General features: G+C 50.3%; 1 protein-coding gene across 1 annotated transcript in view; it reads right to left on the reverse strand.

The window, feature by feature from the left end:
- Window positions 1-27,384, reverse strand: part of LOC126542433 (growth factor receptor-bound protein 14-like) — a 221,745-nt gene that overhangs the window by 189,477 nt on the left and 4,884 nt on the right. The window lies entirely within an intron of this gene.

The following is a 27,384-nucleotide window of genomic DNA, read 5'->3' on the forward strand; positions in this document are numbered from 1 at the left end:
AACACAACTACAGGATAGATTGCTTCGTATGAATCAAATGGTCACTCTCTAATCAAAACATGGAGTGAGAATTTGGGCGGGAGGCAGTTTGCTGCGGACCGAAAGAGCAAAAGACAAGTGCTGAAAATGGTGAACAGCAGCAGTAGTCCTTACAAACAGTCGTATAATGATGGGAAGTTCAGCACAACCGCCCCCCCCCCCCCCCCCCCCGAAAAGAAAAGAAGATACGTTGAAGTTTCAAAGTAATAATTTTAGATGACCAAGACATGATTAATAGCGAACAAGACGATCAGCATTTAAAACAATCACAATATATATATACACGCGCGCGGCACACACCTCTCCCTCCATCGGCACGCACTAAAGTGAACTAAACGCAGCTGCTTTTCAGTCCATATAACGAAGACGTTGTTCGCGGAGTCGTACGTCAGTTTTCCCGTGAGAGCACTCATCAACGACGCGCACATCTGATCGGGGCAGTCACAATGCGCGCCGTGTATCTCCCGCGAAGCATGATACATCGCGTTCTCCATAGCCCTCGGAGGCGGAGAAGTTGGCCAGAAATAACCTTTATTACGACTTGCTGAAGTCTCGCTGTTGCGGCTGCGACGCGCCTGGCAAGGCGCCACGAGTTTCGCGCATTCGATAGCAGCAACACGCTGGTCCGCTTGCTGATACGTGCAACTCGCGGCCGACCATGAGCAGGATAAATTTAGGAAAGAGCGAATGAGCGAGGAGGAGGAGGCAACAGCTTCTCCGACAGAAAAATAAAGACGCCGACAGCACGTCACTACAGAGGCGCGAAGATGGGATGCCTAAAGTGACGTGCATACATGGCTTACGATAGATAGATAATTAAATTATGGGGTTTTACGTGCCAAAACCACTTTCTGATTATGAGGCACGCCGTAGTGGGGCACTCCGGAAATTACGACCACCTGGGGTTCTTTAACGTGCACCTAAATCTAAGTACACGGGTGTTTTTCGCATTTCGCCCCATCGAAATGCGACCGCCGTGGCCGGGACTCGATCCCGCGACCTCGTGCTTAGCAGCCTAACACCATAGCCACTAAGCAATCACGGCGGGGGTTTCTGCGGCTTTAAGCATTGCGCCCTGTAACTTTTGACGTCTATCAGATGCCAGCCAAGTGGCGCGTTTTCTTTTTATGTTTCTTTTTTTTTTTGCGTGCACGCACTGCAAATTGCAAGAAAACTGCCGAGCACTTATTACGAGCTACAGTTAAGCGTGCGAAAGGAGAAAAAGAAAGAATGAAAGAAAGCGGCAGCTTTAATTGCCACACAATGCCGAAGTCTCTCGGGCGTCGCAATCACGTGATCATATCTCCCGATGGAGACAAGCGCTGTCAAGCGCTTTCAACAAATGACGTGGTGGTAATGTACTGCTTTCACTGACACGACCACCGTTTTGGTTAAGCACGAGCATAAGCATATACCGTGAACATGCGGAAGCATACGACACTGCGCGATATGCGAAGACGGATGGCTGAGTAAAGCCATCCGTCTGCTCTGACCATCGGCTGCTCTGACAATTTTTTTTTTTTTACAGCGAAGCTGTATATATGGCTAGCCGGTTCGTCCGTCCGTCCGTCTGTTGCCTGTACTACAGGACTTTAGCCTATACGCCGACAACTCCTTCGGCGAACCCATACGCATGGGCGAAAAAAAAAAAGAGCGAGAGGTGCGCGATTGGCTGCGCCAGTAGTGACGTCGTTGCTCTCCGTCAAAGCCGAGCCCGCGCGCAGCAGGTTCTCTCCGGCTCCGAAATGGGTAGGCCACGTGTCGTACGCACCCCTGAGGAGCAGGCAGCTTTCGATCAGCAACGCAGCGAACAGAACCGGGAACAAGCTCGTCTACGCCGTGCTGATGCTGCAACCCGGGCGCAAGAACAGGCTCGTGCAGCCGAGCGCAAGCAGAAACTGCGCACCGAGAATCCGGCAGCCTATATACCAAGCCGTCGTTTAATCAACCGTCGGGATTACCTCGGTGATAAACGCCGGCGCCGCAAGTTTCAGCTTCCCTGGGTAACCATCTGTACGGAGTGCTTGAGCGGTATTTCTTTTAAGTGGTTGTCAGAGATTTCAATTGTGTCATCGTCGTCTGTGATTAACACCCAAGGAGGTTATAAAGGAAAAGAAATTATAACCTTCTTGTTATCAGCATTCTTTCTTGTATATGATCATGTATAGGATCTACCCGAGTTTCCAGTAAATGCTCAGTTGTTCGACGGCGCTGGTCCGTGCTTTGCCGTTCTTGTACTCTATATACTTGCACGCTGGTCCTCACGAATACCTTAAAGCCCGCCCAATTCGCAAGTCTATTTTTTGCGATATATGACGACCATACCTACTACAAACGCCACGTATGCTGACTTACGTATACACACTCCACGGCAGTCACACAGCGAACGAGCGCAAGTATTAATTGCACGAGAAGTCCAAACGACATGAAACGTTTACACGGAAGTAGGTGTCCGCATCGGTTGCGCAGACAGTCAGGAAAAACAAAGAAAATGGCAAGGAGATGCAAAGATGGGCGGATGTGCAAAAAGAAAGAAAAGAAAAAAGCCACTGGCGGCGGCGGTGTCCGCAAGAACGCGTACTATGCTTATATATAACCGTGCACGCGTGTTTGCCGCACTGGCGTTTGCCACGCATACATATGCATATCGGCGCACATTTATCCAAGCTTGTCGTGCACTGCAGGCACACAACCGCACTACAGAGAGACTAATTGGCGTGCACGAGCAGTATGCGTACGCCAGACGACCCGTTTTCGCCCCCCGTCTCCGTCTGCCTACACCGCTTGCACTCGTTGAATTACGAACAGCGCAGCACGCATACAGAAGACATTTACTTGCCCCGTCAGGAAGGAGAAACGTGCGCACTCCGTTCGTGGCTGTATGGTTCCAGAAGTGCTTCTTTCCTGATAAAATCAAAATTACAATTACACTAAACCCTGAAACTAAACTGCGCTGTCTCGCGCCGCGAAAATTAATGTCGCCGTTATAAAAAGGCCTGCTGTGACTACAGAGAACTTTGCTTAGGGTCGATATCGAATGCAGACAGCCTAGCCTGTTTCAAAGAGCGTTGGGCTAGAATAATCGGTACGAATGCTTTCTTATCGGAATTCCAAGCAAGGCAGACGTTTATATATATACGTATATATATAGACGTATAGGTGGATACTTGCGGTGATCAGCACTGGTCGAACAAGGAACGTCGCCGGAGCTGCGACGTTTCGACAAGGAGAACCATCTTCCTCAGGCCAACGCTGGCTCCCAGCGATATCCTTCGGTCGACCATTCCTGACTGCATCTTATTGCAACGTATAAGGCGACCTCACACTCGAAGTACTAATGCCGCGAATGTATAACATGCATACGCGAAGCTATATATCGATCTTTACGCTCGGAGCTAGGCCTCTACACTCTCGGACAGACTACACTTTTGGTCGTCGCATTTCAAGGAGCAAATGTTTCCTACCCCTTCTCCTCCCTTTCGTGCTGCAGCTTCTACTTCGACTACTACTGCTACTACTGCTACCGTCACCACTATTCTCTGTTTGCATGTCCGGCTTATCGGCGTTAGCACAGCGCGATAAGCGGCGTTGTTTAAAAAACTTCCGTGCCGGTGACCGTGGCTGTATATCATTGATATGACATTGATGGTAATTGCGAGTGTACATGAATTCGCGGGATGGAGCGAAACTCCAAAAATAGGGGGCGAGCTTCGACGCGCTGAAAGGGCCGATGACACCCACGTCTCTATCATGGCTAAGAATGTTTACACGTAAGGCATGCACGCCAGCGTGGTTATGAAGTCAATACGTTGACGGCTGAAAAAAAAAAAAAAATCGTTCCGCCGTCAGCTGCTGCTCTTTTCTTTTTTCTCCATAAAGGACGAGTTGCCGCAAATACGCGATGTTTTTAGAGAGTAGTGCGTAAAGAGTTCGAAGAACAAAAACAACCTGACCACAACAATTATTTCGATTTCGCTCTTTTTCGCTTTAACGAATATCCACGGCGCTTCGTTACGCATGCAAGGAAATATAAGGTGGGTATCTTAAGTTATGGGGTTTTACGTGCCGCAACTACGATCTGATTAAGAGGCACACGGGTGTTTTCGCATTTCGCCCCCAAAGCGGGTACCTTAGCAAGTTCGATCGCGACGCTGACAGTGATATACTGCATGCAACTTGGGAAGGAATGCAACTGGTTCCCTCATCGCCAGACACTGCTTCGCGCAGCCACATTTAATTAAGCAGGCGGCGCAGCGGGCAAAGGGGCCTCCTTTCATTGCACGATCCTCAAACACGCCATGCACGTCCGGAGGGTACAGCAGCACCAGCAGCAACAGCGCATACACCCAGTACACGGAAATCCGTTCACAGAAACACAAACACGACAAGCGCTACATCGAAGAGATTTATGGCTCGCGATATTTACTTTTCTCCCTTTTTCTCGACCGGCCTCTCGCTTTCAGCTGTGTATCTTTTCAATCGTGATCACCGAGTGGCGGACGGCTGGAAAGAAGAGAAAGAACCGAGGGAAGACGTCATGGCGGGAGCATACCGAAAAAAAAAGAAAGAAGGAATTAAAGGAAAGGTTCCAGACAGCCGTAACAGCGCGGCGAAAGCAGAGGCAGCGACACGCAGATTACCGCGCATTGCGCAAATATTTGAGGACGACGAAGGGTGTAACGAAAGGGAGAATTCTGTAAGGAGAAAAATATTTCTGGAGGCTCGTTACGAGCCGACAGAATTAGTAGGAAGAAGGAAATAAATCAAGAGACGCTCGCGTCGTAAAAGCGAGCATTCGTTCCCGGGGCGAGCGGCACTCACGTAACGGCGCAAATTTATTCGACATCACGAAGGTTACCGCCCATCACGGCATCGCCTCGTCTTTTGAGACGCGAGCTCCCGAACGGATGCACGACAGCCACGCACATCACATGCACGCCGCATTTTTCACATCGGTAAGGTGAGCAACCGGGCTAGTTGGTGTTGATCCATGACGTTTAATTATTGGCGCGAACTTCGACAAAAGACGGCGAAAGGGACAGATTGTTACGATCGGCCAGCGGGGGTAGTGACCTTCTGGCCTCTACGTCCCCGCTGCGATGACGCTTCCTGAAGCCAACAATGCGCCCCTTCGCACAGCCCTACGGCAGCAGTAAAGCTAGACACGTTTGGCGGACCGAGTATCGTTAGCTGGTTCGCTATCGCCGTCACGGACCGATTGGAGCACGCAAACTCCTGGAAAAGGGTGTTCTACGGCGTTCCCCCACGCACTCCGGTAATCGTCACGGTCGTCTGACAGACGCGGCGGCTAACTGCGGTGTCAGCTCAGGAAACAAGACGTGCAAGCTTGAGTCAAGCGTGACAACCCCTGTCCACTCCGTTCGGTGCGTTAAGTGAAACAAAACTGCGGAAGTGAGTGCGTGATCCCTCGCCCTCAAAGGCGGTTCCTTCGACGACTTTGAATGCTGCCATTGGACGAAGGTTCGACGGCAGGGAGGACAGACGGGGGTTTTAAGCAGCCGTTTTCGGCTCTTCGGTGTGCTTCGTTTCAGTCATGCTAGACTGATGAAATGTAACGTTCTCCACCCTTCATGTAGACATTGTAAGTAAATCCCGTACTCCTCGTTCTCGATGAGAAGAAGTTCCTCCCTTCAACAACGTCCTTGGCGTGGATGAGAAGACAGGGGGTTAACCGGGGGGCCGGATTTTTTACTAATCATATCGTGAGAAGCCAACAAACAAAGACGCCAAGGACAACATAGGGAAAATTACTTGTACTTACTAATTGAATTAAAGAAATTATAAATTAATGGCAATGAAAGTGGATGAAAAAAACAACTTGCCGCTGGTGGGGAACGATCCCACGTCTTCCAATTACGTGCGCGATGCTCCCAGTGAAGTGTGCGGCCAACCGGGGCTTCGAACAGTTTACCGTTAACCGTGCAACGATTGTGCTTTTTTTTCCGCGAACGAAGACGGCAACGTACGCATGAATCAGCGACGCCGCCGTACACTCGACAGGTTGAGGCCGCAGCAGTGGAAGCAAACGTAAACAGTCGCGGGTCGCGTATAATCGCTTCAGTCAGTGGCACGCAGCGGGTGTATTATACGTGGCCGTGCGCAGGCAGCATTAGGGGGCCGGCATGAGCCCAGGAAAGAAAAAAAAAATATTGTAATAAAGACAGGAACGAACTGTGTCACGGAGACGTCCCGCATGCACGCATCCATGACACGGCAGCTGCGACCGCGGTTATGTGTGTCACGCGGTCGGTAAACAAAGACAGCTAGGCGGGCACGGAAAGCCTTGGGGAGGAGAAACTGGACGGAAGTATGTGCACGAGGGCAAACCGTCGCCCGAAGAACGAAAACAAGAACGAGCTCGCGCGCTAGGGCATATTGCAGCGGTGCTTCGCAAGGTGCGATTAACCTGGCAGTGTGGGTACGGCTGTATACGGGTATAGTACAGTAAAGCATTAGAGCGACAAAAAGAAGAGAAAAATCAGTTGAACTGCATCAGTAACTGTTAGTTACTAGCTCGTCGTGACGGACTTTGGCAGCGTCTGCTTGGGCCTCCTTAATTTTTTATCGGTAAAACTGGACTACACTGCGTTGCGGAGTAGTCAGAGAATAAACTAAAAAAAAAAAAAAATGTTAGAGAACTTTTCCAGCGCCAAAACGGTCCCATATGCGAGAAAACGTATTGAAATAGGTGACTTCGTAGTGGACCACCGGAACTTGGGTTTCGGTAACAAATTGAGAAAAAAAGAAGTTTTGCATTCGTTTTCTTCAATAGCTAGTAAGCAAACTTTACCCGCCAAACGATTGAAAATAATTTTGGGATAACGCCTTAGTGTACATATAGCATGGCTGTCAGGATCCACAAATTACACGGCATATTTCTTTCTTTCTTTTTCTCTCTCTTTACGCTAATGGAAAAATGAGACTTGCCATATTTCATTCCACTATACGTGCGGTATATAATTCGGTCAGCAGCGAATTTGAGCCACTTACGCAAATGTCTCCTGAAACTATGTATACGCTAGGCGTGCAACGTCCATGGGGAAATGTCCACGGCTTCTGCGGCGCTGACAAGCGCGGGACAAAAAGAAGAAAAAAAGAAACGTAATTGCGCAGCAGGCTAACGTTTGAAGTGAGACTCGCTCGAAACTGAGAGCACATCTTTGTTCGAGCGCTAATGTCATTTTCCTCATTGCCACGAGAAAAAGAGTGACCGTCGCCACCATAAGGTGATTAAAATCTTTCGCCGTCATTTTAAAACGAACAAAAAAAAAACAAACAACAAGATCCAACAATGAAACATACAAAATAAGAAAGTGTGTGTGTCCTCTATGTTCCGGCATAAGTCAACACTGCCGTAAGGCGTAATGAAAGTACACGTGATTTCCGACGTGCACGTGACAGAGCTCCGGCGTGTGTGCTGCTCCTCTTCTGCTCTTCCTTCCCTCTTTCCCAAGAAGAGGAAAGAGGCACCGCCCTGAAGCCTATGCACAGTCACCCCCAACAGGTAATACTAGTCTCACCGCGTACACATTGCACTACCTTTCCCGCTCAAGGCAAACGCTGCCCAGACTGTGCAACCGTGACAGTACATACGACCATGTATAAGGTCTGGATGCAGCCCGCAGCCCCCCCCCCCCCACTCTTTCCCCCCTCTCATTGCAAGGCGCTCCACACCTCGTACGACGCTGCCGCTCTACCTAAACCCGCCGGGTGCAGTGGCAGCTAACAATTACCTTCCCCGACTCAAATCGCGCGGGAGAACGCGGAGACCCCTTTGTTTATACGCCTGCACACACATCAACGCAGGACCCGCGAATTCCGAAGCGCCCGGAGCCTAACGAAAAAGAAAAAAAAAAAAAGGGGGGGGGGGTTAGTTCCCTTATATTACGCCCGCGCGAGCAACGCGATTCGAATATACCGCAGGATAGCAGCGCTTTCCGAGCGCAGTGGAAGAGAAGCCATGGGAACGACAAGAAATTCGCGCGCGCCACCACCCGCGCGGTCTTCTTTCGCGGGTTCAGGCACGCCAGGCCGTTTCCAACTTTGGCGCGGAGGCGCCCGCGTCGCGACAGCGGCGATTTTTCACCGGCGATATATTATTCGCCCCCCAGTGCTCGCCGAGAAAGCGCCACCACGACGGCTCGTCGTTTTCAGCAGCGCGCGCGTTTCGGGCGGCCGCTGTGCACTGGTGGGAACCTCGTGTGTATCGCGCAAAGGCGACGTGTGCCACGGCGAGTGCCGTTTACACTGTCTATGGTAGCAAGGCGAGTTGTGCGTGCCGGCATGTCTGGTATAAGTGCTTTCGTTGCTTGCTTTCTTTTGTGCGTGTGCGTGTTTTAAACCTATATATACGCAGACTTGCCGTACGTCAAGTACTACCGAAAACACTGTACCTGTGCGCGCGCGTATCTAGGTATTTTCGTGATGGACCACATCGGTAAGAACATAAGAATTCCGTACTAGCTCCTCCCACTAAACCGCACTGCAGCTGTTCTCTGTGCATCCGCACTTCAAAACACAGTTCTTACGAGACAGCAGTATTGAAAAAAAAAAAAAAAAAAGGTTCGTCTTCACGGTGACATCAACGAAGTGAGCGCATCCATACGAATTGCCCTTTCGGTTGGACAGAGGTGTATAAGCCACTGCATTTTTGTTGCCCGACGTCGGCTCTGTTTTATAGTAATAATTCCAATTCTATAGGCAAACACGCAAAACGTGCAATTCGCCACATTCGTTGCACGTGCAGATGCCGCGGCGCTCCCCCACGGTACCGTGACAGGGCTAGAAACTGGCGCAGGTGTATATGCGGAGTATACACGTGTCTGCACCCTGCGGACTGATATTCAAATCGCGTTGTATTGACAAGACACATCCTTTATTTTGTCTAATCTCACTCTCCATAAAGTTCACTAAAAATGTGGGGATAAGTATCCAGATACGTCTACGTAGACTTCCAGGCGTCGTGTGCTTACAAAAGACTAAAAGAAAAGCACGAATCCAGTTGCTCTATTAACAACCGCCGCCAGCTCATCTGGAACAAGAGCACAGATAAAGACATTGAAATGCTCCACTCTTTCAAGCCTGTATTACGAGTTAGTGTTCCTTTTAGGAATGGGGACAATACTGGAGATGGACTGCTGCAAAATAGCGAAGAAGAAGAAGGAAAATACTCAGTTAAGCCGCCTACTTCGCGAGCTTTCAGCCGTAAACCAGAAAGTTAGCTCACGGCGGGGGTATTTAGACTCCGCACGCGCGCGCCAGCTTAATACGGCCCGGCTGTGATTAGCTAGGATTATGTTAAAGTCCTCCGATGTCGTATTGACGTTGCTGGGAGTCTGTATAAGTAGTCCCCGACATTGCTTCTTCGCGCACTCTCATCGAATAAGCGCTGCGGAACGGTGCTGAAAAGCGGAGGATTGAGTGAGCGGAAACTTTAGTGAGGATCTCCGGCGATTTGGGCGGGGTGGGGCCGCCAGCACACCAACCTAAGTGGAGGAAAAAAAAAGAAAGGGAATGATAAAGGGGCGAGAAGAATGTATACGACAGAAGTAGACTGCTTCAGCTTGTAGCTGGCGCGCCGATTGATCTTTTATGTATACGACGACGAGAAGGAGAACCTGATTACTAATACTGAGTGGTTGACTGACTGAATCGATTGAACCAGACGCCCAATTAAAGGCGCCTCCAAATGTCTCCTATATATAGGAGACGTTCACGCTCGATTTTCTTTGACAAACTGAGGTTCTTTGACATGCGCCCGAAATTGAGTGCCAAGAGTGTTTTCTTTTCTTCTTATTCCGACCCCTTTCGGGATGTGCAGCCCCTGCAGAGGCAGAGGACTCGAACACACGACTTGCTCTCTGGAGCAGAACTGACAGAGCTACCGAGGCTGGTGTGAGGTCGTGCTAAGAGTCTTCAAGCTAACGAAGCAAGTATGTTTTTTTTTTTTTTTTTTTTTTAAGAAGGAAGCGAGAAAAAAAAAAGGAACGTGCGAGCACATCGCCTCTCCAGACTGCATATCGCAGACGCCGCAGCTTCAGCGTACGATACGGCCAGGTCGCGGCGCGGTCGGTCCTTCACATGCACAAACCGCGCGGCACCTCTCCACGCGGACCCTCCCAACCCCTCTCCTCGTTTCTTTCGTTTTTCTTATACAGCGATAAAAATAACGGGAAACGAGAATCCATCTTTCTAACGCATGTCCTGCGTTTCCTTTCCCCCCTCTCCTCGCATCTTCTTTTTTTCGTTATCCTGCAGTCTGCCAGCAAAGAAAGCAACGAGGAAACGTCGAGCGCGCACGCGCGCAAAACGCATTCCAGCCGGCGTTCGCGCTCTCTCGCTCGTTTCCCGAAAGGTCGACGGCACGCTCTTCAATAACATCCTGGACAGCAGGATGTCCGAGCGACGAAAAACACCCGTAAACAGCGGCACGTTCGACGGCAGCGCTAATGAAGGAAGGAGTATACACTATATAGAAGCGATACACTATATAGAAGCGCCAAAGCGCAGCGTATTTCCTGTACGTTGTTTCTCTTTTTTTTTTTTTTTTCTGTGTGTTTCAACCCTTCCTTCCGGCAGTGGAACAGAGAAAGAAGAGAAAAAGTCGCACGCTGAAATACTATTCGTTCCTCTGGCCGTCAACAAGGTTTGTCCGGAAATAAAACACATCACGTCGGATAATCACCGCTCTCGCGCACTACATGTCTGCGCTCGAGAGCTCGCCTCTCTCCAGTACTCAAGGCCGTCCAGCGAGTTTCCGCTCGCGTATTCGCCTTTTTTTTTCTTTTTTTCCCCTTCCCGCCCACTCCAGGCGAAGTAAACAGCGGTTACAGATAACCCTTCCTCTTGTCAAAGTGACAGTGCCGTTTGCCGACAAAAACAAGAAATCCCTCTTCATTCTGCTTCGGTTGTCATCAATATCTTTTTTGGCTTTCCTGCTATATCAGCTATATCGTGTTCCAGGTTGTTCACAGAAAAAAAGAAAGAAAAACTTCTTTGAACGAACTTTCGTTCGGTGAACTTCGGATACAGTGAAAGGAAAGGCAGGTGTTCGTTAACCATGCAGGGTCCTCACTCGCGGTTGGCTTTGCCACCTCCGACGCAGGGATATATAACTGAAGTGTATACAAACATAAAAACAGAAACTTGGACTGTCCTTCCAAATGTCAGCGCAATCAAAACAGCACACGCCTTCTTCGTTTATACACGTAGAGAAGAGTACACTTACATCCTTAAGTCACCAGTTATATCGAAAGGCCCACCACCACGTCTCAGTGCTGTAGCAGGGAACATTTGATAAGACGTTATATAAAGGACAAGCGTCTCTGTGCGCGCTTTTCTATCGCCAACAGCTGCGCAATCCACACGAACAAGAAACGCGGTGAATCGCTTAAAGAACCACGCAAGCAGCGCGACCTTCTCAACAGTGACACGGCAACTGCGGAAAATACCGTGAACATTCCCACGACAGTCGGTCAATCGCCCTGTGTGTTGGAAGAGACAGCGGGCTCGTAACGGTGGCGCAAGCCCGCGCAGAAGGCCACGGGGGATGCGTGCGCATGCGCTGATGCCGTTCCTGGTATTACGCGCCACTGCACAGACCGCGAACTCGCATCGACCTGCGATGTCCGGCGAGCGCCGTGGTCGGTCCTTCTGCAGCAACGCGTGTGCAGGGCGCTACGCATCTCGCAAGAAGCGAGGCGAGAGGAGCCGTCAATTACTTTACACAGCAGTGTCATCTAAATGGGGTTTCACGTTCCTTGAGGATACACGCATATACAGCCGCATCGTGTTTCGTAACGGCTCTTTGTCCACTCTGTTTGCTCATCGCCGTTGACTATACGCGAAAGCGCGCACCCACTATATCGTCGACATCAATCACACGGCACGGCGGATTAATAAAAGAAACGAACTCAGAAGGAGAAGAAAAACAGTTTCTTAGAAAATACGGTCCCTGTGGAATGTAAGAGGCACTGCAATATACGGGGAGGCCCCGGGTAAATTTTGACTGCGCGGGCTTCTGCGTATATGTATGATGCGTGCCGACATAACGTATAGCACACGAGGGTCCATTTCAGACGCACACACGTTGACGTATAGTGAGCGGGAAGCGATTGAACCCGCGAAACCACGTGACCGCAGCAGGAAACCGCCACAGCCAATATCATCGCGTTTCCGCGGAGCCAATCTAGTGTAGCCGCACCGCCGACAGCATGCAGGCGTCCATCTGATTCCTCCATCGCCTCCATTATTTTTTTCCCGAGAGAACACGTGTAACGACTCGATAATACGGGCCGCCACAAGAGGCGACACGTCGGTGTCGCGTTGAGACTGACAGAGCACGTCTCGTAGGAAGTGAAACGACTGATGCACAGCGAGCACAATGCGTTGACGGCAGGTGCTGTCTACGCGCCCTTGCGACGATAACATCTTGTACGAGTGGGCGTTCAAGAACACAGCTCTCGGCACGCGATAGAGGAGAGCCACTCAGCAGCGACAACTAAGCTGCTGAATGGTTCCGCGATGACTCAACGCCACGTGAGCAGAGAAGAAACTGCCTCTCCGCGTCAGTTACTGGAGCGTTATCACTCCACGTCACCTCTTCGCCAGTACTTTGTACACGCGTACACCATTGCCGCTACAAACAGACCGAAAACTGCTAAATAAATCGGGGTGCCCTCTACTGCGTTAGAATTTTGGGATTCTCAGATTTTCCCTTGTTTTCACGAACTGGTCATACAATAATTCCCTGGCAGTCTATAACTTGATCTCACTAGCAAAAACTTCGAGCAAAAACCAAGGAGGGCTCTGAATGATTGTTTCTGAACCCCATATGTTAAGCCAAATATTCCAATCCAGTTGTTTTTGAACACTCTTTGCAGTTGGATCTCATGGGCCGCGACCGGCATAACTAACGCGCGGGCGTTGTTCTAGATGGGAAACGATAACATGTCATACTGGAGAAAGACGTTTATGGGCCGTTCGTGACTACAGCGACCACCTGAAGAACCGCTGCCAACTTGCCGCTCTAACAGGCGCAACAGAAACAAGAATGCGTACCTACGTCGAAAAGAAAACAAATGGAGGTACAAAAGAACGAAAATAATACTAACGTAAACGCAAGATTTGATGATCTCGACGCAGCGACTGCAGTGAAGTCATGCATTTGGTAATGTCTACAGGCCGCAAAAGAAGCATCTTCCTCCCGGGCAGATAATCTGCAGCTAACGTCGTCCCGCACAGACCAGTTGCGTCACGCAAAACGCTTCTAGGCAACGCATGGCCTCGCAGAGGAATGTTAACGAAAGGCGACGTTGTACGTACACGACAGACGGGAAAGTCAGAGCGCACGTTGGCTCACAACAACGTCCTGCGCGAGCGAGTAAACAAGCCACTCGTCAAGGAAACGCGCTTCCTTCTCGTCGAAGGAGGCGAACTACACGCCGACAGCACACATCGCCCCGAGGCGGCAGGCAGCGATGAGGGACGACGGGCGGGCTGCGAATGGCACTAATGCATGCACGCGGAGATTGCGACGCGATAGACGATAGCCGGCGGTGGGCTTCTGCGTTGCAGGCGAGGCAGCTGCCGTGCGCTGAGCAGCTGAGCCACCGCTGCTCCGGCGGGCTTTGAGCACAAACAACAACACCGCCACCATACGCCCATTTGAAGAAAAAAAAAAAAAAAAAAACAAGACGGTTGGCCGCGCGGCAGGCCCTTGAAACGGAGAAGCGCTGTCGGGAGGCGAGACTGCAGCCGGACCGAGAAGTCGCGCGGGGGAGGCTTGCGGAGCGACTAGGAGGAGCGGACGTCCGAGTCTTTTCACACCGTTCAAGTGGGGCGTGCCTTCTTGTGCGTACGTGTGCAAGAGAGCGAGATAGAGAGGGGGGAAACAGGGGGGATATGGGCTGTCTTGTGAGGGCACAACTACAAAAATGGCGCGCCTCCCACACGCAAAGCTTCAATGGGAGCTCAATCAGTGACACACCCTGTACGGGCGCATCCAGTGAGTCATTGTTCAAATGAGTCAGTCCAAGAACACACACGGATATATATATATATATATATATATATATATATATATATATATATATATATATATATATATATATATATATATATATATGGAATGCAGGGATACGTGCAACACTTCCGAGGTGAACGTTCCAGCTAAACACCAGTTGCAAGGACAACAGGCAGTCATGTATGAGCAAGCCTCCTTTCAATATGCAGCTGTGGCGACGAATGGTGTCCGCTCCTGACGCGTCTCCTATCCGCCAGCCATGTGTCATTTTCCTCGAATTCAGCTCTCCGGTTTGCTGGGAAAATGCGTAGAAGAATGAATAACGTTAAAGAATCGCTGGTCTTTCGCTCGTAACAGCCCCCTTTATTTTTTTCTTTGTCCGTCGCGAGTGGACGGCGCATCCGTTTTTTTGCGAACCGTTCGTGCGAACTAACGACTTCGAAAAATTTTAGCCCCGGATCCTACTATAACGGGCGGTTAAGAGGCAGGCGCTCGACGCCGCCTTGCCGCGCTCGTAAAGAGGCGCAACCCCCAACAACTCAAAAACTGTATTTTTACAGCGCGTTCAATCGCCGCGGGCCGCTGACACAGCTGTCGCATATCCCGCAAGCGGGGTCAGGGCTGCCCCCCCCCCCCCGCCACTGTAATCGGACAGCGTTTCAGTGCACGTATTCCGCGAGGTCCCGACGGGGCCATAGCACGCGCAACGCCACTCCGTATGTGCCGGGGACGGCTGTGCGAGTCTCCGCCGGGCGAGTGCATACTCTCCCGCTGAGCGCCCGCTCGCTGGCGCAAAGGGAGCGACGAGGTTGTTGCCGCGATGTGTGTGTGTGTGTGTGTGTGTGTGTGTGTGTGTGTGTGTGTGTGTGTGTGTGTGTGTGTGTGTGTGTGTGTGTGTGTGTGTGTGTGTGTGTGTGTGTGTGTGTGTGTGTGTGTGTGTGTGTGTGTGTGTGTGTGTGTGTGTGTGTGTGTGTGTGTGTGTGTGTGTGTGTGTGTGTGTGTGTGTGTGTGTGTGTGTGTGTGTGTGTGTGTGTGTGTGTGTGTGTGTGTGTGTGTGTGTGTGTGTGTGTGTGTGTGTGTGTGTGTGTGTGTGTGTGTGTGTGTGTGTGTGTGTGTGTGTGTGTGTGTGTGTGTGTGTGTGTGTGTGTGTGTGTGTGTGTGTGTGTGTGTGTGTGTGTGTGTGTGTGTGTGTGTGTGTGTGTGTGTGTGTGTGTGTGTGTGTGTGTGTGTGTGTGTGTGTGTGTGTGTGTGTGTGTGTGTGTGTGTGTGTGTGTGTGTGTGTGTGTGTGTGTGTGTGTGTGTGTGTGTGTGTGTGTGTGTGTGTGTGTGTGTGTGTGTGTGTGTGTGTGTGTGTGTGTGTGTGTGTGTGTGTGTGTGTGTGTGTGTGTGTGTGTGTGTGTGTGTGTGTGTGTGTGTGTGTGTGTGTGTGTGTGTGTGTGTGTGTGTGTGTGTGTGTGTGTGTGTGTGTGTGTGTGTGTGTGTGTGTGTGTGTGTGTGTGTGTGTGTGTGTGTGTGTGTGTGTGTGTGTGTGTGTGTGTGTGTGTGTGTGTGTGTGTGTGTGTGTGTGTGTGTGTGTGTGTGTGTGTGTGTGCGAATGTGCGTGTGTGCTGTTTGGCCGGCCGATATTAGCGAGGACGTCGGTGGCGCCCGGTCGTTGTTTACACGCTCCGCGAGGTCCGCCGCCGGCGCGCACGACAGCACAAAAGCAGCAGCCGCATCGCGAGCGCCTTCTCTTCTTCAAAGCTGCGAAGCACCCCAGCCGTTGCGGATTGTTGCCACTAAAATTCTGCCGCCGCCGGCGCCCCAGGCTTTTCCGGAGCAAGGGCGGCCGTCTCGCCGCCGGCGGGGTCAGACGCGCCGTCAAAACAGGGCCGCTTCGCGGAATGCCGCGGGAGCAGGACCTCGAGCACGGCGGCGTCGTGCGGGCTAATCGCCGGCCTCGAGACGGCAGTACGGGCGCAGCACTGCAGCCACCTTCGTGCTAACCCTGTGCCTGCCACTGCGCGGCTTGAAGAACGCGATATCTCTTGACGTCAAGGAGATAAGAGTTTTAAGTTAGATCGGTCGATTACGGGAGAAAAACGAAATGGTAAAGATGGAGTGGTTAACCAGAAAAGATTGTCCGGTTGCCTGACCCGTACTTGGTGGAAATGGAAGGAGCCGAGAAAAGATGAACAGAACAGAAAGGGAGGTGAGGGCGCTGCAAGGCTCTCTTACCTGGGGTGCCTCGACGCGTTCCCTCTCCACCGCGGAAGAGCGCATTGAGGTGCCCTGCTCATCTCTGTTACGCGTTTCATTGGATGTGTGCAGATGTACCTTGACATGACGCTTCGAAAATGTTTTTTTTCTTTTCCTTTCCTTTTTTTAAATTTATTTTCCGGGAACGGTGGATTGGAGTCTCAAGAAGTGGCGGCACAGGAAATGCCTGATGACAAAGTCAATTTAAAATTATGGCAGCAGGTATACGTACGTGGCGTAAGTGTACACCACAGATTGTGAAAACGAGCGGCATATGTTTCCCGTTTATTGGCATTGGCTCCCTGGTGCAGTATTCGGCCACTCCCTCCCAAATGACTCGTTCGATTAACCAATGGCCCTCAGTCCCCAGCAGCTGCGGAGCACCTGACCAAGGCGGCGGTCGGACCCGTAACGCAGCAGAGGGCGCTAAGAAACTCTGGAACCGGACAGGCCGCTAATCGAAACTGACCCTTGCAACGTTTAACACCCGCATCCTCTCGAGTGAAACTAGACTAGCAGGACCCTTTGAGGAACTATCAGCATTGTTTGCGATATCATTGGCCTTCGTGAGGTTAGAAGAACTGGTGAGGCTTATACATTGCTGACAAATGGCCACGTCGTCTGCTATAGAGGACTACCGGATAAGAAGCAGCAGAAACTACGGCATCGATTGTAGAAACACTAGAGGAGAGATGTTCGTAGAATTCGCGGAAAGGAATACGCTTCGAATAATGAACATCTTCTCAAGGAAGCGTTGTGACAAGAAAGTGGACCTGGAAAAGCCATAATTGGTGAAACAATAAATGAAATTGATTTCATACTTTCTGCCGATGCCAGTATAGTGCAGCATGTAGAAGTGTTAGGTAGGGTAAAATGCAGTGATCATAGGTTAGTGAGGGCTAGGATCAACCTCAATTTGAAGAGAGAAAGAGTAAAATTGCTCAAAAAGAAACAGGCCGCCAGCCCAGACGAAGTAGACCAATTCACCAATTCAAGTAGACCAATTCAAGTAGACCAAAAGCAGACCAATTCAGGTTTGCACTTTCAAATAAGTATGCAGCTTTAGAACATAGAGATGAAAATGACATAGAGGCAATGACTCAAACCGTAACTAGGCTGGCTTCAGAAGCAGCAACTGGAGAGGGAGGTAAGGCACCAAGGCAACCAGTACCTAAGCTCTTCCAAGTAACAAAGGACCTAATAAAGAAACGACAAGGAATGAATGTGTCCAACTCAAGAGATCAGACAGAATTCGCGGAACTGTGAAAATTAATCAACAAGGAGAAAACAAGGGATATTCGAAATTATAACGTGAGAAAGACTGAGGAAGCAGTAAAAGATGGACGCAGCCTGAAATCAGTGAGAAAGAAACTTGGCATCGGGCAAACCAAGATGTATGCACTGAAAGATAAGCAGGGTAATATCATCAGCAATCTCTAAGATATAGTAAAAGCGGCGGAATAATTCTATAGTGACCTGTACAGTAAGCAAAGCAGTCACAATACCTCCATTCAAAGTAGTAATGAACAGAGTACAGAGAGATGGAGTTGCGATGGATAGGAGAACTAGCGATGAAGTTAGAAGGGCTTTGCAAGACATGAAACAGAGAAAAGCGGCAGGAGAAGATGGACTACCAGTCGATTTAATCAAAGATAGAGGAGACATAATGCTTGAAAAACTAGCAGCCCTTTATACGAACTGTCTGTCAACTTCAAAGGTCCCAGAGAACTGGAAGAATGCCTACATTGTACTAATTCACAAAAAGGGAGACGTTAAAGAATTGCAAGATTGTAGGCCCATTAGCTTGCTTCCAGTATTATATAAAATATTCACCAAGGTACTATCCAATAGAATAAGGGCCACACTGGACTTTAGTCGACCAAGGCAACAGGCAGGTACCAGGAAGGGATACTCTACAATTGATCACAACAATGTCATCAATCAGGTAATCAAGAAATCCGCAGAGTACAATCAGCCTCTCTATATGACTTTCATAGGTTACGAAAAGACATTTGATTCAGTAGAGATACCAGCAGTCATAGAGGCATTACGTAATCAACGGAGTACAGGACGCTTACGTAAATATCTTGGAAAGTATCTACAGGGATTCCACATCTACTTTAATTCTCCACAAGAAAAGTAGCAAGACACCTATAAAGAAAGGGGTCAGACAGTGAGACACAATCTGTCCAATGCTATTCACTGCGTGCTTGGAAGAAGTATTGAAGCTATTAAAGTGGGAAGGCTTAGGAGTAACGATCGACGGCGAATATCTCAGCAACCTTCGGTTTGCTGATGACACTGTTCTATTCAGCAACAATACAGACGAGTTACAACAAGTTCCCCTCATAACCCGCCCCAGCGCCCAATCGCAATATATACTTAAAACTCCTCTTTTCGTTCTTTTCTCCCCTCCGCGCCATCCCAGAGGGACGAAACACGCACTCGACTCCGCGGCAAACACTAATACGGCAAACACTAAGCTCGGCAAAGAGCAGTCGCCGGGCCCTCAAAGGGTTGCACGCAGAGCAGAGTGACACGCAGTCCCACATAAATCTCCACAAACGCGGCCGCAGCGTACGCCCCGGCTCATTAGAAATACCGTGCAGCAGAGGCGCAGGATGAAGAGCAGCGTCCGTGTGATTGACACGAATCGGCACACGTCGAACTAGCGCGTCCGCAATTCGTGGGAAGCCGGGCGGCTCCATTGGCGACGAGGCGATAATTAATGCACAGAGTCGATGCGCAGTGCGACGATCCAACTGCCGTTTGTTTGATTATAAATGAGTAGCGTATACTCTCTCCAAGTAACCTTGCTAAAGCTGCCAGAGCTGGCAATTGTCCAATTTCCTTATTAACAGCCTTTCAATATCACTGTGCAATTGCTGGTTAGCGGAAATGAGGCAAATCACAGACCACGGCCTGCGAGATTTCCAGTGCGCCGTCTGGTCATGCCGAAAATTCACGCATGCAGGTTCCCAACATTCTGAACTCTGCGTCATTTTCGGCCAGTGGTAATGGTGATGTTTTTCTTCTTTTTGTTTCCCTCCTGTTTCGCTATCAAAAACGTCTCGTTTTGGAATCTTCTAGCGGCGTGTCCGCTCGTATTTCAAACGCGAGTTCTTCCACATAGGTTGCTCTATATCGACACTATCTGAAATCTGCATGAAGAAAGGCTTTGTACGCGATCTAAAATTCCATTGCAGTTTTCATTTAACCGTTGATTGAATTTCTAAAAGTCCCAACATAGCGAACAGCGTAGACAACGGGATGAAACATTACGAATAGAAGAGACGCGCTATTCGCACATCATTTGTCCAGCATGTTGACGGAAAACCGGCTAACTCAGCTCAGGCGCGGTATAACATAGCCGCTCATTTCACTAGATTCCTTTATCATTCGCGGCTTTAACATCCGTGGTATGTAAGTAAGGCAGAGAGCCGCTTGGATGAAGAGCGGGAAGGAAAAGAATTGAATCGGAATCGTTACATTATGCCGGCCCAGAATTCTACAACGTCCCCAGCGGAACCTACTGAGGCATTACAAGGAAAGGAGAAACGTCTGCATATTTTTTACGCCTTTGCTTTTTCTCTCCGCTATTATTTCGGTCTTTCATTTTCTCTTCCCCTTCCCATAGTGCAGGGTAGCAAACCAGAATCTCCGTTTAACCTCCCTGCCTTTACCACCCCATTTATCTCTCTCTCTCTCTCTCTCTCTCTCTCTCTCTCTCTCTCTCTCTCTCTCTCTCTCTCACACACACACACACACACATTAATCGAACCCGCTGCGCGGCCTCCTGCTTTGCCGCTATACACGCAGGCATAGCAGACGATGTACTGCTCCCACGTTCCCACCTCCTGCATCATGACGTCGCGACAGAAACCACCTATGAAACGAAACAGGGTTGAAAGATACAGTAGCAAATTATCTAGGGCACTGACCTATCCCAATATTTTTTTTCTGGTTTCTAAATTCCGCGGCCTTCATTTAACACACACACACGCACACGCGCACACACACACACTCACTGAAAGCTATGTCTCGTAATACCACTTCAAGACAGTGGAATGTAATGTACAGCCTTGTCTAAATTATACGGATTACACTGCGCACTGACGACATGTGCATCGTCCGACTGTGGGGTGCAGTTCCCGACACTCCCGGATGGTGAGTATATACGAGCGTACTTCCCATTTACGAGGCTGTTGGGACTTGTTGCGTGCCGCGGGAATTTCTTAAACTGCCTTACCAACATCCTTGCTCCCGCAAGCAACGTAGCCGGTATATTTTTTACGAAGAGTGTATATTATTGAATACATACGTATATCCCTCTCATCTGCATAGTTCCAAGGGCCCGAAAGACGAAGCGATATACTAGGCAGGTAAGTTCGTAAGTTCGGATTGATAATACTCAGAACAGGAGTTAACAGTGTCGCACCGGAGATGCTGCGGCGCCAATTGGGAAACGACTCTGAAAAGAAATAAACACGGTGATATACACGAAGGGCGAAATGTGCAGCAGCCTGGGGCTCATAATTCGTTTCGAGTGCCTGGCACAGGCAACGCGGTGCATCTAATCGGTGCCACAGAGTGTTTTCCCTGCATACGAGGAAATAAATAAAGAGAGAAGATTTGAGGTAGGGGGCGGGAGTGGGGGGGGGGGGGGGGAATGGCGCGCGCACGTAGCGGTAAACAACACACCCCGTGCAGCACGTAAGCGCGTCAGTGCGGAAAAAAGCGCTAAAGAAGCGCATACAGCAGAAAAAAGAATAGAGAACACTCCCGAGTGAAATCTGACCGAAAAACAACCTGCACGGAAGGAGGCGCTCGTAAACATCCCGCACAGAGTAATCGCTAAAGGCGGCGGAAAGACCCAAAGCGTCTGCAGTGAAACTCGGGCGCATAGCGGGATAAGAGCGCTGGCTGTGCACGCGGATGTCGCAACGTAACGGTGCTGAAGAGAGATGCGGCGTGAAGAGGAAAAACGAAAAGCTTCGACCAAGCAGAGCACGCAAAATCGCATGCAAATCATGTGCGAGAGGCAGTTAATTCCCCGGGTTTTTCCCGCCTAGCGAGGAAGGCTACACGTCACACAGCTAGCGTCGAAAGAAGTGCATTTGAAACTTCATCTTTTGTTTCCGGAATCTCGAACGCTCTCCTCCGGAGACCTCAGACGTGGCTGAAAAATGCAGTAGACGTCATCGCGCGACGCGCGATGAAAGACGGGCGCTGCCAATGACGCGCGAAGTGGATGACGCTATGTGCACTCTGCTATAACGCGTCGACTCTTCCAGGAATCAGGACGCACGCACGCACGCACGCACGTACAGCAAAGCCAGGCACGCCAGCGCGCTTTGCGCGACGACGCCAGGCGTGTTGTTTTAGCGGGGGATTAGCAAAGCGCGGCGACTTCCCGTTTCTCCTTCAAGGTGTTTCGCCGACGAGCCGCAGTTCAGCGGACACAGTCGGCTCGCGTCGCATTACCACAGCACCAGAGGGCGACGTTCTCGGAAAGGTAACGAACGCGCGGAGAGATGTCGGACGCGTGTGTGTATGACACCGCGAACGGTGATCCCCGAAGTTCTCGGAGGGACACCTGCGTTGCCGTGGCTACGCTGTTCTACTTTCTATGCATGGAGTAATTGGGCGGAGGCGCGACGCGAAAACGGTCCTGCCCTTGCATTCGTGTGCTTCGAGTGGTCTAATTGGCCCTAAGCCTCCAACTCGCGCAAAGCACAGAGGTGCTTCTTCTGGATGACAAAGACAATCAATCAATCAATCCTAGGCAGGAAACTAGCGCTCTGCGCTCGAGCACACCTGAAAGGAAGTCATTCTCGAAACAATGGACACAGAAAAGTTCAGCAGAGACACTTACGACTGGAGGGAATGCGAAAGCATTTGTAGTCGCCTTGGGGAAATGTTTTCGCTTAGGTGTTCATCGGTATGTCGTCGTGCACGTTGTAAATTTGCACGGCATTCCTTTTTTTGTTCCCTTGCCTCGTCTCCTACGGCGTGCTTCCGTGGACGACCACGTTACACAGACGCCGCGGAGGTACACACTTCGAAGTGCATCCCAGTAGACACAGCACCGATAAAATCCGAAGGGCCCTATAACGTAAAATTGTTCCGATACGTTTTTATTCCAATCTCCTGACGTCAAATCTTCGTAACCGCCGACGCAAGCACCGCGCGGTGACCCGCAGGGTTGTCTAAACAGACCAATCAAACGCTCTCCTCGTTTATAGGAGGTCACTTTTGTTTGCTTTAAACACGAATATCATTGCCCACACTGAGCGGCTTGTCTTATCTAATTGGCTGATAAGAGCCGAGGAGCACTCTCAAGTGGAGAGGGATTCCATGGCGCCGAGCCAGTGCAATGAAAATTGATAACCAGATGAAGAGGGTGGTGCCGGCGTCTGCGATTGGTCCGTTTTAGCTTAGCTTGCAGTGGCTGGTAGAAAATCGCGGCGGCATGCAATGGAAGGTTAAGAATGCCGCTAAAAAGGATCCTCAGCAAAGAAAAGTTGGCTGAGCGAGGTCGTAAACGTGCGGAAAGTGCTCGAAAACGTTACACGGCCACGCAAAAAGTTGTATTGGACGTAAATAAGCCCATGCTCTCCGGCAGGTGCGAATAGCCAGTGCCTGAGCGATCGGCGGCAGCCATCTTTTATTCCTTTCGGAACAGGGCAGCCTGCGGCTATTTAGAGAACAATTCAGTTTTGTTCGGCATATTAATGTGTCTTTAGAGCGTACACGTCACTTTGACGCAGCGAGCTCTCGCGGTTTTGTGACGTCGCGTGACAGGCAGGTGAAGTGCGTGCAGCCCGAAAACTGTTGACCAAGAGCAGAGGGCTAATGGCGAAAAGGCGCCGAATCAGAAACAACATTTTTTTCTTTTTTTCGGTCCAATGATGCGTAATCAGTGTGTACGCGTCATATATCAGATGGTGAGCTGTCGCTGTTCGCGTGACGTCGCGTGACTGACTGGCGAAGTGGGGCTTAGCACCAAGAAGTCTTTGACCGATCGCGGAGGGCTGATCGCAGAATCGGAATAGAAAAGTTTGGAATAGCTTTACGTTATAGCGCCGCAAATGCCGCGCGGGAGGCAGCGACGTGACGTGTGGAATGACGCGCGCACTAGGCATACTTCATTTTATACACTCCTGATTTGGCATCGAGAGTGCGTCGCAGTAGACAGAGCGTCCACGAAATCCGAAGAGCAAGTGACACGTGGGCGGCAGTGACGGAAGCAGGAGGGACACGACGTGTGCTGTGACGCGCGCACTACAGGAACAGCTTTAATCAACCGTAACCGTATAGAGCCACCGTGGCGTTATGGAAGCGTGCTCGCCTCGCACGCCAGAGGACCGGGCTCGATTCCCATCCAGACCGAAATGTACCAAAGATTCTTTTCGATTCCATTCATTGATTTCGTTTACAGAAACCTGCCCGACAAATTTGACGTCAATCCGAGCCCTTTTGACGTGTTTTTACTCATCTCGCCGTCGGCCATATTTGGTAGCATCTTTCGGTCGAGCCGCCGACGACAACGCCGGATTTTCGCGTAATGGGGTATATAATACTTTCGCATTAGAACTAGCTAGGTTCTGTCGGGCCCAGTCGCACGTGTAATCGTCCTCAAATAATTAACGTTCGAGAAGTGCCCGTACCTTTTACGTGCTCTGTTTCACACTAATGCAGCGTTATACACTGTGGAGGCTATTGCTGGTGCGCCAGGCTATCAGGGGCGCCATCACGTGAACACGTGCCCGCGTTCTCCTGCGCAGAGCGTATCATATGATCAAATCATCGTCTGCCCAGCCTCGAGTACCTATAGTGTATATATTCGCCATGTATGGCTTCCAATTGAGTGCAACATTATTTTAAGGCAAAAGCCTTAAATCTTAGTTTCAAGGTTGCGCTGTGAGGTACAGAAAATATCGCGTGACCCAAGGAAGGCCGGAAGCGATCCAAAGTATTAATAAGTAATAATAAGTAAATTTAATTAATGATTTATTCATGATTGAATTAAGGTGGACTAGCGTTGATGGAGGTGGATTAAGGCCGGTTAAGGTGGATGAAGCAAGATTAAGGAGGATTAATGTCGATTAAGGCGGAATGAGGAGAGTTCATGCGGATTAAGGTGAATTACAGCAGGCTTTACAAGGCCTTCGCCTTGGAGTTTCTTAGGCGATAGATAAGGACGCCTGGACATTTTGGGGGGAAACTATACAACGAACTGTAACAATATTTTAGTAACAAGACTGACCGGGACACGATTTCTTCCGAGTAGGCGCGTCCTCTTCCTGTTCCGCTTTCTTCAGTGTATGTTTTACACCAAGCCGTCCAATTTTTCGGTGCCTCTGATCGAACAGGTTGGGCTGACCCGGTGAAAACCGAAACGCGAGCAGCGCTCGCAAAAAGGCCGCCGACTGAATTACGAGTCTCGTCTTTCAGATAAAAAATAACGCAACTTTTTTTATTATTGCTGTTATAAGACACATACGAGAGCAGTTCTACACATGACAGTGAGGTGCTCTACATAGATTACCAACGCACCACGCATACGCGCCACAGACCCGTCCTCTCGTGAGAACTCGTGCGCGCAGGCGCACACCATGCACGCTCCAATAAGCACGGCTTATACACCGCGCACATACGTTCATTCTTAAGCGATTACATATGCATCTGCAAACGCACGTCGTTCGCCGCGGGCTGCGATGCGCTTTCCGAGGGGAAAGACTGCGCACCGATAATCGTCGCGCTCTTATCTCTTAGTCGTCACCTCTAACGCAGTTCCTCGCTTGCATCCGAAACACGCGGATGCTACAATCGTTCCCAGATCGGCACACACCACAACAGCAAGCGTGGCTTATAAGACAAAATGTGATGCAGGGTCGGTGGCGAGGAACGGGTGCAGCGAGGATGAGAAACGCACCAAAATACTCCACCTAAGCTGTGTGTGCGTGTCTGTGCGCGCTGGAAACCACGAGAGTGTGATGATTATTACGAGCGAATTGCCCTTCCAAACGGAGCGTAGGAACACGCCCACCCCATTTGTACTATTTAGGTTCATACGGTACTTTACCTATCGTTAGACACGTATTTTAATTACAATTTCTTTCTTCGATAGTTACACCATGATTATCTGTGATACAGAATTCTGAGGCTATGTGCAAATTCTTATTCCAGTTCGGGCTGGTTCTTCCCTACATAAACCAAGCGTCTCTCGCTTATGTTTATTTCACCAATACTTACACGTTCATGAATTGCCTTTGAAACTCAAGGCTTCACTGACCACATTTTTGAGCACTCTTTTGTATGTTTTGACGTTCCTACAAGAGATGCGCAATTCCCTCCGCAGTATTTTTGCGTCCTAGACGCCATTCGAACGGCGGGCTCTACACGCCATGGCGCTATAGTGCAACTCTCGTCATGTAGCGTTGATGTTATCAGCCTTGTATCGCAGTCATTAATTAAATCATCCAGTTTGCCACTGAAGAAGACCCGAGGCCACCTGACCATTTCGTATGAGTTGTGAATGCGAAAGCCTTATTAAGGTCAAATTGAACGCCGCTGAGCGCGGTCCATCGAGTTAGCCAACTCCTCGCGGGCAATTGCGAGCGCGTTGAGACGCTTGGCGCAGTTTGATTCGGTCTTACGGAGGCTCATTCAGAACGCAGGCGAAGAGCTTGCGCGGACAAGGAACGCGCACGCAACACAGGCTTCCAAGAGCGAGGGTGACGTCGCGGCGACGCCCTCTCCACTCACGCGAAACACGACGCGCTATAACGTGGCAATAGACAGTTTTACATTGTTCCATTTCGCCCGCTCTGCTCCTTCGAGGCGCGCTCGCGACGCGGCGTCGCAGCCAAAGCGGGCCTCCTGTCGCTAATACGGACGACAGGAGGCCGGCTTTTCTTCGCTCAATGAGCCGTTTGACGCTTTCGCATCGAAAGGAACTCCGCGAGAAGGGGCCACCGGCCGTCAGGGGGACGCGGAGACGGCAGGAGCGGGGCAACGGCCGAGCAAAAACGGCCGTCGCTGTATACGCGCAGTGCGTATAACGCTCGCCTCCGGTCCGACGGGAAACGCGAGATACATGCGACGACGACAACGCGCGCACAAACGGCCCAGCGGGAGCAGTAAACGCCAGTTAACGGTCAATACGTGCCCCGCAGCCCGCGCACCGCAGCAGACATGTATACTACGTAGTACACGCGCATGGGCGAATGGCTATAAAGCGCCTTCATGCGACGGAGGGGGACGGCGCTCGCCTGTCCGTCGCCTTGAACACAACTATATACTATAAGCAGAAAGGAGGAGACGGAAAATGAGCTTGGGTTGGGCGAGGCGACGACGTCCGAAAAACAAAGGGGTGCCGGCTTTTAGGATAGTCCAATGCGACAGTGTGTTGCATGTGCAAAGACTGCGGCGTTACGACCCAAGGCCCCCGGGCACGGACGGGACGCGGCGGGGTTACACGGTCTGGCTATAGGGAGCAACGGAATGCCTGGTGGCGGTGCAGTCGCGGGCACGATATATATATATATATATATATATATATATATATATATATATATATATATATATATATATCACCGTGGCACGGCCATACGCACTTTTCGCTCGTTAAAAGAAAGAAGAAAAAGACGCTTAGCAAAAGGAAGGTTGAGAAACACTGGATATTTTCACTTCATACTAAAATCGGTCTCGAAATGGCTGCCGTGGCGTCATCGACACTCTTCGCGGATCCTGCGAAAGGACGCGCTGCGGGGGTCCTCAACGTCAGACCTTATTGGTTAAGAGTTTGTAAAGCTTTTTCGTTTCAAAGGCAGCTAACGCACTTGTTGAGACGTGGACCAAAGGTAAATCGCACAAACACGAGAGCGCTGAACGAATGGCCCTGGAGGAACCAAATATATATAGCGGTTCTGCACGAGTCGGCACTGGCTCCGCACCGCGAACTTGGTGGACCAGAATTTTAAGACGCGCTTCACACGTTAGGTCAGTTCGAATTTCTTGCGGTACTAAGCGCGTGGTGGAGCCAGTGGTGACTCGTC

Source organism: Dermacentor andersoni, chromosome 2 (genome assembly GCF_023375885.2).
Source record: "Dermacentor andersoni chromosome 2, qqDerAnde1_hic_scaffold, whole genome shotgun sequence".
Lineage (NCBI taxonomy): Eukaryota > Metazoa > Arthropoda > Arachnida > Ixodida > Ixodidae > Dermacentor > Dermacentor andersoni.